We start from the raw sequence: 12,744 nt of genomic DNA on the forward strand, positions 1-12,744 counted from the left end.
CACGTTAAAGCTCCACGTTAACTAGGTTAACGTGGCCATTCTTAGCCATCCCAACGTTAGTGACAATGTTGAGTGTCACTAACGTTGGCTCATCATTCATTCCTCATTGTTAGCTTCTACGTTAACTAAGTTAACGTGGAAGTTAACGTGGCTCCTTGGGGGGTTGTGTGGTTGCTTCCAACGTTAGTGACAATGTTGAGTGTCACTAACGTTGGCGACAACTCTCACTTCTTTCGTTAGCTCCCACGTTAACCAAGTTAACGTGGGAGTTAACGTGGTGTGTTGCATCCTTAGGCCAACGTTAGTGACAATGTTGAATGTCACTAATGTTGGCTTCTCTTTCCCCCTTTAACGTTAGAGGCCACGTTAACTAGGTTAACGTGGGCTCTAACGTGGCCACTTATGAGTGTTTGCCAACGTTAGTGACAATGTTAAGTGTCACTAACGTTGGCTCAACTTCCCTTTTCCATGTTAGAGTTCACGTTAACTTAGTTAACGTGACTCTTAACGTGGGCAATGATGGCTATGAGAGTGTCATTGGCAATCACTTTTCTCATTAACCTTCCAAGTTTCCTCCCTTTCCTTGCTTCCTTTGGTCCTGAAATCAAGCAATAGAGTGCATCAAAGTTCTAGTCCAAGTCATGGGCAATGCAACATACAATTTGTCACTAAACTTATGTAAAATCCTCATGAAATAATGTAAAATTCACAATGTATGCTTGAGTCAAGGTGTAAGTGAATATCTACCCAAAACTAGCTTATTTCCTAAGGAAATGCATGAAACTAACCTAAAAACAGTAAAGAAAAGGTTAGTGAAACTGGCCAAGATGCCCTGGCATCACAATACCAAACTTAAAGCTTGCTTGTCCCTAAGCAAGTACTGGAACAAGAGAATGATGAATGGAATATCCAGAGGAATGAGTCATTCTTGTGGATGTCATGTTACTGATTTTATGGTGGTTTCATGCATAGCATCTTAGGTTCATTCCATTACTGGCTTTCAGACCTTTATCATGTCCCTAAACACTTACTTTATCTATATCCTATGAGACTTTTATTCATTGATCCTTTTATTGTTATTTCAAGGGTTATTTGTGTTATTTAGGCTAAGTGCTCTGTAAGGGGGCAACTCTTTAAGATAAGTTTTCAGCCAACACTCCCGAACCAGTTGGTTCAAGGTGCTAGGTATTGAGGCACCCCTAAGGACTTACTCCCTCAAGTCTCTCCCCCATACATACACACCACAGGCATATAGTTTGTTTATTTTCTTTTCTTGAGACCTTGGTGTCCAGCACCTCTTTGGGTTACTAAATGCTCTATAGTGAGGGTTACTCTTGATAGTGGATTTTCAGCTGATAATCCCGGGTTAGTTAACCCAAGTTACCAAGTGATAAAGCACCCCTGAGAGCTTATTCATCCAAGTAGATCCCTCACACAGGAGCACCACAGATACTTGTCTCAAGGTCCAAACCATTGGTGCCTAGCCTTATTGCTTACTCTTTTTCTTTTGTTTTTCACTTCCATTATTCTTTCCCTTTTCTCTTATTAGGATCTTGTCATATACTCAGTCTCATGGGTATATCCAAAGTCAAGTATTCAGGATAGATAGTTGTCCTCCTAACCTTGTGGTTGAACCAACTTAGCTAACTTATGACTACCCCAAAGATTTATGAATGCACTTCCACAATATGAACTCCACTCTGGTCTTTTAAAAATATAAACATTCTCTTCTTCATTTGATTTAAAATGGACAAGCTTACAAGTAAATAAGGGAAAGATGCAGTGACATTTAAACCAGAAATCATGGACCTATTCAGAAAGAAAACTTAAAAGACAGAATTTTAAAAGTTTAAACATAACATGGAAGCAGGTTCTATTTCATACAAGATCTTCCTTATTTAAAGTATAGAAAACGATGGACTAAAAGGAACTCCACCACCTTTCATTCATGTGGATGCCCATGCTCCCCTCCTTGCTTGTCCTCATTGTGTCTCTCTTGAGTGCTTGTGCTCTCACTTCCTTTGCCTTTTCCAAGCAGCTTCTTCCAGAAACCACCATCTTCCATCTTCTTCTTGAGTGTCTCCTTTTGCTGTTTTACCTTCCTCTCTTCTTGTTCTACAAAATCTTTTTGGACCTCATCATATGTAGGGATGGCATAGTGTAGCTGATGCATGTTACTTGTCATGTAGTTCAACTTGGCTTGAGTGTTCACATAGAACTCTTCCCTATGTAGTTGCCTTCCTTCATTGAGTACACTGAACTCATTGAAAGTTTTTATTTGGGCTATCTGCCGCTGGTTGAGTTCTTGCAAGTGCTTCTCTTGGAGCTCTTGCCTCTCATTCACTTGGTTGATGGCTTTAGTGAGCCTGGAGTAGTGTTCCTGTTGCTGCTCCATTTGTTATTTTTGCCATGCTTCCTGTTGGCTCAGCCAGTTGGTTTGAAGGTTCAGTATTTGCTCTTGTCCTTCCATATGCCTATGTCCCAAATCTTTAATGGCTCTTAGAAGGTAAGTCATATTCAAGTTGTCTGGGTCATGATGCTCTTCTTGCTGGTATTTTTCCTGATGATGTTCCTCTTGGTGAACTTTTTCTTTTGCTTTTGGTTTCCCTATTTGTGGCCTTCTTTGTTGCTGAGCAGGTGTAGTATAAACCAATCGTTCGAGTGTAACTGGCCTCCCTGGGTTCACCCAGTCTGGGTTGCTGTCCTCAAATACTACCTTGGCCTTGTTGCATAAGTGGAGAATGGTGCTGGGGTACCAAAGCCTGGCACCTGAATCAACCTTCTCAGCCGAATCTTGAATCCCCTCGGCGATGAGCTCATTCATGTTGATTTCCCCACCTTGTATTAAGCAATGCACCATAGTAGCTCGATTGATGTTTACCTCTGAATTATTTGCAGCTGGTAGAATGGACCTCCTCACAATTTCAAACCACCCCTTGGCTTCAGGGCTCAGGTCTCCTCTCTTGATGAACTTGGGTCTCCCATCTGTGTACCTCTCCCAGTCAGCTGCTATAACACAGATGTCTGCCACTATCTCTGAGAGCTCATTATTATCAGGGCTTCTACTTATCCTTGCTTGATAACTTTCCTCATCAAAACGAGGTGATTTCAGGTGAAGAACTCTTGTTATGGCATTTGGGCTGAAGTCCACCTCTTTTCCTCTTACGTAACTTTTGAAGGTTGGGGCCTTGGTTTTATCATCTCTTACTACATTCGCATAAAATTCTTTGATGAGGTTTCCATTGATCTTCCCCTCTGGACTTGTGAGCAATTGCCACCCCCTCTGTTCGATTTTCTCTAGAATTTGTGGTGACTCATCTGCATTGATTTGGAAGATTAACTCTGGCAATATCTTTCTCACCCTTATCCGTTCGAATTCACGTTCATAAAAGGCAGTTTTGAATTTCTTCTCATCGAAAGGAACACTCTCCATGGGTTCCTTCCTCTTTTGCCTCTTTGAGCTTGATGATGCCATGAATTGAGTTGCTGTTTTGAAGTGGAGGTTGGAGGATACAGAGAGATGAGGAATAGGTTGGCTAGGACAGAGTGATGAAGGGGTTTGAGCAAGCCGAAAGTATGAAGTGTGGAGAGTGGGAATTTGAGTGTGAGGAATGATCATGCACTAAGGTTCACTTATATAGGGGGTCATGAGTGGATGAAAGGTGTGGATTGCAAGGATTGTTACTTGATGGACGGTTGGGGTTGCGTATGAAGAAAAGACAAGGATCATCACTTAATGAGAGTGATTGGTTCGGTCTTCAAGGGTCTTCTTTCTCCAATGTTGCATGGCAGCGTTTCCCCATGCGTTCCTTCTTGGGACATGTGTGTAGTGCTCTTCATTAAGTGGCGAAATCTCCCCCATTTAATTGTCCAATCAATCCCTTTTCATGCTTCTTTTTCTTTCCTATAAAGATTTAAAATAAGGAAATTAATATCATAAAAATCAAACTCTACGGCTAGAATAAAAGGGAAGAAAGGATTTGATTGTTCATTTATGAATTCCAACTAACTAACTAACTATTGGTGGGTCCTTATATGAATTTTGGTGGCACCATGGGGTGACACCAAACTTAGTTTGAAGCAATGTGATGAAAAGTTTTGTTCAAAGCTCCCAAGACTAGCATGCATCTTGGTTTGCTTTGAACACCAAACTTGTTCTTCACTATATACTGCATGATAAAGATTTCACTAAATGTTTGTCAAGTTTGGGTTGAAATTCGTAAACATTGATTTTTTCATTATTTTAAAAACATATAAAACATGGGTTGCCTCCCATGAAGCGCTTCTTTAGCATCACTAGCTTGACGTTTTTTTTTCTCATCAAGGTGGTTGGTAGTGCTTAAAGTCCTCCCCTCTTGCTGTGGACTTATATCCATTGGTTGGATCAATGATCTCCACATGTTCCAGGGAAAGAACTTTGTTGATAGTGAAGACCTTAGGTAACTAAGATGGTACAGTAGGGAGATTAGGGGGAATATCTGGGAAGTAAGCTGAGACAACTCTATCCCCTGGAGAGAAATCTTCCGTAGGGATCTTCTTATTCCTCCATCTCCTTGGTACCTTCTTCTTTGTTTCTTTTAAGGTTGCCTTCCCCTTGGTGACCTTTTTTTTCCAAGGAGTTGTGATGTTGTCTTCACATGCCTCTAGAGGTTTAGGTTCCTCCAACTTTTCTTTGAGTTGTGGCAATTGCTGTTTTCCTTGTTTATCAATTGAGGGGGTTTCAGAATGAACTGGCTGTGCTTCAGTGCTTGTCTCCTCCTTCAGTGTCTCTTTATCGTTTGTGCTTAGTTTCTTGTCCTCTTGATCTGTTTCTTGTGAGAGTTTGAAGACATTGAAGCTGAGTCGTTCATCATGGATTCTCAATATTAGCTCCCCTTTCTGTACATCGATAAGTGCTCTGGCCGTAGCTAGGAATGGTCTTCCCAATACGATTGGGTGAGTGTGACTCTCTTCCATGTCCAGAATGACAAAGTCTGTTGGGAGAAAGTATTTCCCAACCTTTAGCAACACATTTTCCACCACTCCTATTGCTTGCTTTTGAGTTTTGTCAGCCAATCTGATGATTACATCTGTGGGCATTATCTCATTAATCTGCAGCCTTTTCACCAGGGATAAAGGCAGTAAGTTGATGCTGGCCTCCAAATCACATAGCGATAGCCCCCAAATCACATAGCGCTCTATAGAACATAGTTTCACCTATGGCACAAGGGATGTGAAAACTCCCTGGGTCTATTCTTTTTGTAGGCAGCTCAGGTTGAATAAGGGCACTACATTCCTTGTTCATCACTATAGTCTGGCCTCCTTTGAGTGAGCTTTTCCTGGGAAGAATTTCCTTCATATACTTGATGAATGCAGGCATTTGTTGAATTGCCTTGATGAATGGTATGTTTACATGCAGAGATGCAAACAAGTCTAGGAACCTTGAGTATATTCTCTTTCCCACAGCACCATTGAGCAGTTGAGGGAAGGGAGCATAGAGCTTCAGCAACTCTTGTTGTGAGATTTCTGGTCCTTGGTGATCTCTATCCTCTTCCTTTGTTGAGTTGTCTTCAGGTTGTTTGCAAAGTTTGCCTTGCTTGTCTTCAGTCTCTTGATCACTCGTAGTGACCATTTTGCAATCTTCCCATCTTACTTTCTTTGCTTCTCCCTTGGGGTTTTTCTCCGTGTCATTTGGGAAGCTATCGGTAGGTTTGGGAATCTTCTAAGCTAAATATCCCACCTGGAATTCCAGCTTTCTAATGGTCTCTCCCTGGTTCTTAATATTGGCTCGCACTTCCTCTTTGAACACCTTATTTTCTTGAATCTCTTGGCATATTCCTTCAAGTAGGGCTTCAATCTTAGAGAGCTTGTCATCAATTGATGGGTGATTCGGAGTAGATGTGCTATTTTGGTTTTGATAAGCATATGAAGAAGTGTTGTTGTGGGGGTGTTGAGACGTCCTCTGTGTGAATTGCTGGTGAGCTGCATTGTTGTTGGAGTTGTAACGTCTCTGGTCTTGGTTTTGATCTTGCTCACCTTCCCACCCAAAGTTTGGGTGGTTTTTCCATCCAGGGTTGTAGGTCTTGGAGTATGGATCATAGTTTTTCCTTGGTGAACTCCCAATGTAGTTGGCTTGCTCCTGACTCCCCTCTGCTTCTTCATTCACTCCTTCTTGGATTGTTGATGAAGTGGAGATTACTGCTACTTGGTTCATCTCCATCTTCTTGGTGAGGTCAGCCAGCTGTTGGGTAATGAGCTTGTTTTGGGCCAACTGAGCATCTACATTGTTTAGCTCCATTACTCCTCTTGTATTCCCTCTTTCAGAAGCATAGAAGTAGTCGTTCTCTGCTACTGTTTCAATAACATCTATGGCTTCCTCAATGGTCTTCTTCTTATTCAAAGATCCTCCAGATGAATGGTCTACGGCCTTCTTTGACTCATAAGAGAGCCCTTCATAGAAAATGTGCAGCTGCACCCATTTGTTGAACATGTCAGGTGGACACCTCCTTGTTAAGTCCTTGAACCTCTCCCATGCTTCATATAGAGTCTCACCATCTTGTTGCCTGAAAGTTTGGACCTCAGCTCTCAGCCTATTGATTCGTTGAGGAGGGTAAAATCATGCTAAGAATTTGTTCACCATGTCTTCCCAAGTTGTCAAGCTTTCCCTTGGGAAAGATTCCAGCCATTTAGCTGCCTTGTCCCTGAGTGAGAATGGAAATAACAGTAGTCTATAGGCGTCAGGATGAACACCATTAGACTTCACTGTGTCACATATTCTCAGGAAGGTGGTTAAATGTTGATTTGGGTCTTCTTGAACACTTCCTCCAAACGAACAGTTGTTCTGAACAAGGGTGATGAGCTATGGTTTAAGTTCAAAGTTGTTGGCATGGATTGTTGGCTTTTGGATGCTACTTCCACAATTGCTTGGGTTTGGATTGATGTAAGAGCTCAAAACTCTTCTATCCTCCCCAGCATGATTTGCTCTACCTCCTCCCCCATGGTTGTGATCTTCTTCTTCATGATGGTTTTCCATGTTGTCTTCCATGTTTGTTTCAAAGAATTCCTCTTCTTCCTCAGCACCAACCACTTTCTTTCCTCTTACCTCCCTCCTTAATCTAAGGAAGGTCCTCTCAGGTTCAGAATCGAAGGAAGTTGAAGTCCCGCTTCTTCTCCCTGTCATACAACCATCAAGTGCAAGCAAGAAAAGATAGGTGCAGAAAGTATTTGTGTCAGAATTACTGTTAGTTGTTGGTGATACAATATATCAAACAGTTAGTGGGTTAGCAAACAGAATTGAAAATAACAAAGAAGAACAAAAGAGTAGAGGGGGAAGGGAAGAAGTTTAACTAAAACAAAAAGTAAATCACTCAAACAGAAAATGAAATTCACAAAATAAAAATGCTCAATCTAGTGATCTTCCAATTTAATCATTGTTGATGCACAATCAATCCCCGGCAACGGCGCCATAAACTTGATGCACGGAAAACTTGTCTCACAACAAATCTTCCTTCGGCAAGTGTACCGAATTTGTCGTCAAGTAAAAACTCACAATAGAGTGAGGTCGAATCCCACAGGGATTGATTGATCAAGCAACTTTAATTAGAAGAATGTTCTAGTTGAGCGAATCCAGAATTTGGGTTGAGAGTTGCAGAAAATAAAATGGCTGGAATGTAAATAACAGAAAAATAAATGCTAGAATTAAAGAACTAGAAGCAAATGACTGAAAATAAATTGCAAAATTGTAAATGGGAATGGGGGATTTGCTTATAAAAGTAAATGGCAGAAATTAAAGAGAATGGGTAAGATCAGAGATGGGGAGTTCATTGGGCTTAGGAGATGTTGCAATTCTCCGGATCAAGTTCATTTTTATCTCTTCCTCAATCAATGCACTCATTGATCTCCTTGGCAATCTTAAGTGATTGAATTAAAATTTCTTGCAATTCAATCTCTCAAATCTTGATCAATAGCCAATTCCTTGGTCAATTGCTCATGAGAAGAGATGAAGTATGGTCACTGATTATACCACATGCATTTCCTAAATCAAGTATTGAGAGGATTATAGTCACATACCCATCCAAGCCCAATTTGGTCCAGCATGAGAAAGTATTTCTAGCTTGATCTCTTCATTCCTCTTTCAAGGTTCAAAAGAGATCCAAGTTTGAATAGCTTCTCTTCCAAGATAACTACTCAATTGGATGAAGATCGAAAGCTTTCAAGTAAAATCAAGAGAAAAGATAGAAGAAGAATAATGAAAATTAGTATTGATCCATCAAATTACAACAGAGCTCTGGTGCGGAGAAATTGTGATTACACTTTGATTATGTAAAATTCATTACTCTTTCTTTCTCTGGCAATGGTGCCAAAAACTTGGTGCCAATACCATGGTTCACAACTTCGCACAACTAACCAGCAAGTGCACTGGGTCGTCCAAGTAATACCTTACGTGAGTAAGGGTCGAATCCCACGGAGATTGTTGGTATGAAGCAAGCTATAGTCACCTTGTAAATCTCAGTCAGGCAGATATAAAATAGTAATGGGGTTTTCGAAAATAATTAATAAAATAGGGATAGAAATACTTATGTAAATCATTGGTGAGAATTTCAGATAAGCGAATAGAGATGCTTTCGTTCCTCTGAACCTCTGCTTTCCTGCTATCTTCATCCAATCAGTCTTACTCCTTTCCATGGCTGGCTTTATGTAATGCATCACCATTGTCAATGGCTACTTTCGGTCTTCTCTCGGGAAAATGATCCAAATGCCCTGTCACGGCACGGCTAATCGTCTGGAGGCATCACCCTTGTCAATGGTTTCATCTTATCCTCTCAGTGAAAATGGTCAACGCACCCTGTCACGGCACGGCTATTCATCTGTCGGTTCTCGATCATGCTGGAATAGGATTTACTATCCTTTTGCGTCTGTCACTACGCCCAGCAATCGCGAGTTTGGAGCTCGTCACAGTCATTCAATCATTGAATCCTACTCGGAATACCACAGACAAGGTTTAGACTTTCCGGATTCTCTTGAATGCCGCCATCATTCTAGCTTACACCACGAAGATTCCGATTAAGAGATCTAAGAGATACTCATTCAATCTAATGTAGAACGGAAGTGGTTGTCAGGCACGCGTTCATAGGGAATGATGATGATTGTCATGTTCATCATATTCAGGTTGAAGTGCGAATGAATATCTTAGAAGCGAAATAAGATGAATTGAATAGAAAGCAGTAGTACTTTGCATTAATCTTTGAGGAACAGCAGAGCTCTACACCTTAATCTATGGAGTGTAGAAACTCTACCGTTGAAAATACATAAGTGATAATGGAGTTCATTGGTCTCGGCCCCAGAGGGGAACTGGAGTAACCAAGACTTGATCACAGGATCAAAAATACAATCCAGGATGTCTAATACAATAGTAAAAAGTCCTATTTATAATAAACTAGCTACTAGGGTTTACAGAAGTAAGTAATTGATGCATAAATCCACTTCCGGGGCCCACATGGTGTGTGCTTGCACTGAGCTTGAGTGTTGCACGTGTAGAGGTCCTTCTTGGAGTTGAACGCCAGCTTTTGTGCCAGTTTGGGCGTTCAACTCTGGTTTTGGATCCTTTTCTGGTGCTGGACGCTAGAATTGGGCAGAGAGCTGGCGTTGAACGCCAGTTTGCGTCATCTAAACTTGAGCAAAGTATGGACTATTATACATTTCTGGAAAGCCCTGGATGTCTACTTTCCAACGAGCGGGACTTATAGCTTTTTGCCTCTTGAATAGTTTTGGCATCTCACTTTATCCATTGAGGTTCATAATGATTGGCATCTATAGGAACTCAGAGTTCAGATAGTGTTATTGATTCTCCTAGTTCAGTATGATGATTCTTGAACACAGCTTCTTTATGAGTCTTGGCCGTGGCCCTAAGCACTTTGTTTTCCAGTATTACCACCGGATACATAAATGCCACAGACACATAACTGGGTGAACCTTTTCAGATTGTGACTCAGCTTTGCTAAAGTCCCCAATTAGAGGTGTCCAGGGTTTTTAAGCACACTCTTTTTTTTTTTTTTGCTTGGGACCTTGACTTTAACCGCTCAGTCTCAAGTTTTCACTTGACACCTACACGCCACAAGCACATGGTTAGGGACAGCTTGGTTTAGCCGCTTAGACCAGGATTTTATTCCTTTAGGCCCTCCTATCCACTGATGCTCAAAGCCTTGTGATCCCTTTTATTTGCCCTTGCCTTTTGGTTTTAAGGGTTATTGGCTTTTTGCTCTTGCCTCTTGGTTTTAAGAGCTTTTGGCTTTTTCTGCTTGCTTTTTCTTTTTTTTTTCTTCTATTTTTTTGCCTAATTTTTTTGTTTTTTTTTTCTGCAAGCTTTGTTCTTTGCTGCTTTTTCTTGCTTCAAGAATCATTTTTATGATTTTTCAGATTATCAAATAACATGTCTCCTAGTCATCATTCTTTTAAGAGCCAACATATTTAACATTCTTAAACAACAACTTCAAAAGACATATGCACTGTTCAATCATACATTCAGAAAATAAGAAGCATTGTCACCACATCAATATAATTAAGCTAAGTTCAAGGATAAATTCAAAACTCATGTACTTCTTGTTCTTTTGAATTAAAACATTTTTCATTTAAGAGAGGTGATGGATTCATAGGACATTCATAACTTTAAGACATAGTTACTAACTACTAATGATCATGTAATGAAGACACAAATATAGATAAGCATATAACATAGAAAACGAAAAACAGAAGAAATAAGAACAAGGAATGAATCCACCTTAGTGATGGTGGCGTTTCCTTCTTGAGGAACCAATGATGTCCTTGAGCTCTTCTATGTCTCTTTCTTGTCTTTGTTGCTCCTCCTTCATTGCTTTTTGATCTTCTCTAATTTCATGAAGGGTGATGGAGTGCTCTTGATGTTCCATCCTTAATTGTCCCATGTTGGAACTTAATTCTCCTAGGGAGGTGTTGATTTGCTCCCAATAGTTCTGTGGAGAAAAGTGCATCCCTTGAGGTATCTCAGGGGTTTCTTGATGATGAGCTTCTTCATGTGCCTGTTGAGGTCCATGAAAGTGCTCTCTTGTTTGCTACATCCTTTTTTTAGTGATGGGCTTGTGAGATGAATCTTTCCATCTCCCATGGCTCAGAGGTGGAAGCAATTGTCTTCCCTTTCCTCTTTCTTGAGGTTTCTCTGGCCTTAGGTGCCATTAATGGTAATGGACAAACAAAAAGCTTATGCTTTTACCACACCAAACTTAGAATATTGCTCGCCTTCGAGCAAGAGAAGAAAGAATAAATGAAGAAGAAGAATATATGGAGGAGATGGAGGGAAGTGTGTTTGGATGTGAATGGTGAATGGAAAGCAGAAGGGATGATCATGAATGGAGAGAGAGAGGGTGAGGTGGGTGGGGATCCTGTGGGGTTCACAGATCCTGAGATGATCCTGTGGGGTCCACAGATCCTGAGGTGTTCAAGGATTTACAACCTTGCACCAAATTAGGCATGTAAAATGCCCTTGCACACAACTCTGGGCATTCAGCGCCAGGTTGGTGCCCATTTTGGGCGTTCAACGCCCATTTGTTGCCCATTTCTGGCGTTGAACGCCAGAACCATGCTTGTTCTGGGCATTCAGCGCCAGCTTTTCTTCAGGGTGCAATTCTGGCGTCCAGCGCCCAGATGCTGCCTATTTTGGGCGTTCAGCGCCCAGACACTGCCCATTTTGGGCGTTCAGCGCCAGAACCATGCTCTGTTCTGGCGTTGAACGCCAGACAGATGCTCCTCCAGGGTGTGATTTTTCTTCTGCTGTTTTTGATTCCGTTTTTAATTTTTTTATTTATTTTGTGACTCCACATGATCATGAACCTATAAAGACATATAACTAAGAAAAATATAGTTAGATAAATAAAAATTGGGTTACCTCCCAACAAGCGCTTCTTTAATGTCAATAGCTTGACAGTGGGCTCTCATGGAGCCTCACAGATGTTCAGAGCATTGTTGAAACTCCCCAACACCAAACTTAGAGGTTGGATATAGGGGTTTGACACCAAACTTAGAGTTTGGTTGTGGCCTCCCAACACCAAACTTAGAGTTTGACTGTGGGGGCTTTGGTTGACTCTGCTTTGAGAGAAGCTTTTTCTGCTTCCTCTCCATGGATGCAGAGAGAGATCCTTGAGTTGTAAACACAAGGTTGTCCTCATTTATTTGAAGGATCAACTCTCGTCTATCCACATCAATCACAGCTCTTGCTGTGGCTAGGAGAGGTCTTCCTAGGATGATAGATTCATCCTCTTCCTTTCCAGTATCCAGGACTATGAAATCAGCAGGGATGTAAAGGCCTTCAACCTTTACTAACACGTCCTCTACTTGTCCATAAGCCTGTTTTCTTGAATTGTCTGCCATCTCTAATGAGATTTTAGCAGCTTGCACCCCATAAATTCCCAGTTTCTCTATTACAGAGAGGGGCATGAGGTTTATCCCTGAACCAAGGTCACACAGAGCCTTAAAGATCATGGTGCCTATGGTACAAGGTATTATGAACTTTCCAGGATCCTGTCTCTTCTGAGGCAATGTCAGTTGATCCAGATCACTTAGTTCATTGGTGAACAAGGGAGGTTCATCTTCCCAAGTTTCAATGCCAAATAATTTGGCATTCAGCTTCATGTTGCACCAAGGAACTTGGCAGCTTGCTCTTCAATAACATCCTCATTCTCTTCAGAAGAGGAATACTCATCAGAGCTCATGAATGGCATAAGGAGGTTCAATGGA

At 41.2% G+C, this 12,744-nt stretch overlaps 1 non-coding gene across 1 annotated transcript; it reads left to right on the top strand.

Annotated features, from left to right (window-relative positions):
- Nucleotides 1–6,467: 6,467 nt before the first annotated feature.
- On the top strand, nucleotides 6,468–6,571 carry LOC148548228 (small nucleolar RNA R71). The gene has a single exon (XR_015898758.1). It is a non-coding gene; the product is annotated as a small nucleolar RNA R71 (small nucleolar RNA).
- Nucleotides 6,572–12,744: the final 6,173 nt, after the last annotated feature.

This window comes from Arachis ipaensis, chromosome B8, assembly GCF_059453495.1.
Source record: "Arachis ipaensis isolate K30076 ecotype BB chromosome B8, ASM5945349v1, whole genome shotgun sequence".
NCBI classification, from domain to species: Eukaryota; Viridiplantae; Streptophyta; class Magnoliopsida; order Fabales; family Fabaceae; genus Arachis; species Arachis ipaensis.